General features: G+C 40.8%; 1 long non-coding RNA gene across 2 annotated transcripts; it reads left to right on the top strand.

The window, feature by feature from the left end:
- Positions 1-20: 20 nt before the first annotated feature.
- On the top strand, positions 21-3,793 carry LOC109377286 (uncharacterized). 2 transcript variants are annotated; one of them, XR_002122850.1, is made up of 4 exons: positions 21-572; positions 704-878; positions 1,474-1,642; positions 3,690-3,793. It is a non-coding gene; the product is annotated as an uncharacterized LOC109377286 (long non-coding RNA). The 2 variants fall into 2 exon arrangements; XR_002122849.1 differs by having other exon boundaries at positions 21-878.
- The last annotated feature ends 6 nt before the right edge of the window (positions 3,794-3,799 follow it).

Genomic DNA, 3,799 nt, shown 5'->3' with positions numbered 1-3,799 from the left:
AATGGTAACATTGCCCCTGGGCCAGGGTCAGGTACTGCTTAGGACAAAGGACTAAGATAGTAGACTCTTTCTCCAGAGAATGTCCCCTCCACTTTTTCTCTCATTGTTGTCTGGGGGATTCTGTGATGTATTGAAAAGGGGAAAGAATTAGAAGGCATCTGGGAAGTCACTGTAATAAAATATTTGTAAATGTCAGGTTTGGTCTGGGGTACGATTTCTGAGGCATGGAAATGAATGATGCCAATTCAATACCTTGTTTCTATCATCCACAGGTTTTCAACTAGGTGTGATTTTCTCCCTCCTCTCTTGACCCAGAACTTCTATCAATGTCTGGACGCATTTTTGTTTGTCTGTGACTGAGGGAGAGAAAAAGGAAGCTGCTATTACCCCCATTTGTGGGTAGAGGCAGGGGATGCTGTTAAATATCTTACAAGGCACAGGAGCCCCCATGACAGAGAATCATCCAGTCCAGATGTCAGCAGTGCCAAGGCTGAGAAACCCTCCTGTAAACCAAATGGACTCTCATGCCCTTTGTTTCCCTGGGACTTTTTGTCACTGTGGATATATTTCTTGTAATACCTCTATATGTTTATTTTAAACTTATTTTGAATGTGACATAACCATCTTTCAGAACACAGTTATCTTAGGTCTGCGCAGATTAGCATTCTCAAACTATGTTCTCTCTCTCTCTCTTTCTCTGAAGTTCATAGTGGTGGAACAGAATGACACAGCAGATCTTCAAAGACAGATATTCAGAAGGGATTAACGTATGACCATGACTTTTGAAGCTTTCACCATCTGAGCTACTCAATGAAATAGGTGCTGTACACAGAGATGCAAAAGCGGTTTTCCTTTCTCTTTAAGTTTGAAGCTGCAAGGTGACTTAATATTTGTTTTAATGCTTATTAGTTCCTTCAGTGCAATGGAAAGCAACAAAACCTGGAGTGAAATCCTATTATTCTTGTAAGCTGATGTGCATATTTTCCCCTCATCCAGAAACAACCTGGAGACTTGGCCTGGATTTCATAGTGTCTGTATGCTCTGGGCTACCAATGAAATGTACACTGACTTACCAGGATTGAGGGACCTTTGTTAATCTGTGAATCAGCTGGGTTTACTTAGGCCTACTTGATTTTTTTCTGTAATGGGGAATTTCTATGCCTCTTTAATTCTAGGTCACTGAGGGACTAGAAGAGCCCCTGCCCCCGGTGGTGTTTAGGTGCCTTAGATGCATCTAACATATAGAATTATAAATTGAAAAAGACCTGAGAGAGGTTGGCAAGCTACTGCCAAAACCAAACCTGCCCTGCTCCCTGCCTGTTTTTGCAAATAGCATTTTATTGGAACAAAGAAACGCTCATGTGTTTACATATTATCTGTAGTTACTGTTGCATTGAAATGGCAGAGTTGAATAGGTGTGACAGACTGTATGTCCCACAAAGCCTAACATACTTATTATCTGTCCCTTTACAGGACAAGTTTCTTGGTTCCAACCCAATCCAACTTCCTCATTTTACTGGTGAAGATTAAGAATGCTAGAGAGATAAGTGACTAGCCCAAGGTCATACTGTCTACAGAATTGAGGTTCAAGCATGATTAATACATGTTTTGAGGAATGAAGAAGATGAATATCAGACCACTGGTAAGCTGTGTTCTAACAGCAAAGTGAGGGGGGAAAAAATAAATATGCTGTAAGTCGATTTACCTAAACACAGAAAAAGTCTGTCTTGATTCATTTACCTCATTGAATCTATCAGTTGTCTGTATGCCATACAGATATAGGTGAAGTAAGACTTCAGTCAAGTAATATCATATCTTTATGAAGTGAGGTCCCTGTTTTCCAAAGACTAGCATAATACTTATTGGTTAGCCTCCTATGTCTCAGTATTGTATTCCTCAAAAGTTATGTTATTGATGGTAAGCCAGGGACGACATTTTGGTAATTGCTGCAATCCTGAATGTACTGAGACTGACTACCTGTCCCTGTGCTCTGCTGGGCCACCAGATGACAGTGATGAAATCCATAGAAGTAGGACACATTTCCATAGCCTGAATATTCAGGGCTGGTGATGCAAGCATTATGATTTAAGCACTGGAAGGAACACATTCTCCTTATTTGATTGAATACTAAATACTGCCTTTTCAAAATAATTCAGTATGAATACTTTGATAATGAGGAAAGAGAGATGCATGGGGGAAATAAATCTTGTACCTTTTCTCCTGGTACATAACAAGGAAATTAAATTAAGTTTAAAATGTATAGCTGCCTAGAAGAACTGTTTTGAAATTATTAGCTATATTTTACCTAAAGCTGTCTTACGTGTACTGAAGTATAATGTGATAGAAGTCAGCATAGAGATTAATTTAAATTATTTATACAAAAATAGGATATGTAAAGAAACCTGCTTAACCATAAAGAAAACCCCCTGAAAATAAGTAAAATGCCTACTCCAAGCAATAATAATTATCACCAAAACAGTATTTGTTAGATGTTGGACATTACCACATTTCTGAGTCAAAATATTTGCTTTTCTGTAAATGACAGTTTATACTTCTCCAAGGGCCCTCACACCTCTAAGGGTCCTGAGCACACAGCTAACGTGCCACCATATGTAGTTCTTCATAGCAAAGGTTTTTGCATGAGCAATACAATGGAAAGGGAACCATTTCATCCGTTCATCCACTGAACATGAGCTAAGCCTCTGCTCTATCCAGGCCATGCACTGGGCTCTGGTCCCATGTGAATAAGATAGAGACAGAGTCCCTGTCCTCTACCACCCGTGACCTGAAGGAGGATTCAGGCCAGTAGGCGTAGGAGGCTGCTTGCCTAGTTTCTCTTCCAGTTTGCTCATTTCTCATCATTTGTTCTAGTTCTTCTCCCCCAGTCAGTTAGGGTGGTGGTTGTCCCGTAGGCCAAGACTGGGTTTGGCACCCTTCTGTTTTTCTCCTCCCTCCTTGAAGGTTTCACCTTTCCCTTGGTGTACTAGTTGGGCTGTGATTCCCTCTCCCTGAGCTGCTCCACACCTCATTAATGCATTGTGCTTTAGACTTCTCACTTCCATTTTCTCTCTATCCCCTCACCAAAACTAAGCTTCCAAAGCCCTATAACCGAGGCTCACTCTGTCAACTGGTAAACCCAGTAAGCATTCAGTTAACTCATTAGGTGTTCTGCCAGCAAACATATCTCAGGATCTATGTAGCATTTGAAGTGGGGATTCTCTATGACTACAAATCCTTTATCCAAAATGAAAGGAGGGGGAGCAAGACTAAAGTTTCAGGTGTTGTCATCAAGAGGTGGAAGAGACATTTGTTGTTTCCTCAGACCACACTATATATGTCAAGTATAAATGAAGAAAAGACTTGGTGAGACAAGGTCAGTGAGAGACTGGAGCAGCCATCAATGTGTCACAGGCAATTCTTTTTAGCACAACGGCCACTCATCCCATACTCCCCCCCCCCCTCCTCCCCATTTCTTAAAAGGACACCAGCTCTGTATAGTGCATGGCAGCAGAATGTATTGGGAAGAATATGGATTTTTGGATTCAGTCACTGCTCAAATGAGACTCAGTTTCTAAAAATGCGTGTGTGCACACATAATATACTGTGTGGCTTCAGATATCAGTGTATGTGTTCAGATCACTGTATCTCATTTTTTTCTTTATTTTCCCCTTTCCTTCCTTCACTAACAGGGATAATAAGCAGCAGCCATTTGTGAAAGTCTGAGTAAAGATTTGCAGAGAGAGCAATAAGTTTGTCTGGAACTGACCTCCACAAGGCAAATTCAGAAACCGGCAGATCT

This window comes from Hipposideros armiger, unplaced genomic scaffold (assembly GCF_001890085.2).
Source record: "Hipposideros armiger isolate ML-2016 unplaced genomic scaffold, ASM189008v1 scaffold_1354, whole genome shotgun sequence".
Taxonomy (NCBI): Eukaryota; Metazoa; Chordata; class Mammalia; order Chiroptera; family Hipposideridae; genus Hipposideros; species Hipposideros armiger.
Note: the sequence above shows the minus strand (reverse complement) of the source record. Positions and strands in the feature narration are given on the sequence as shown.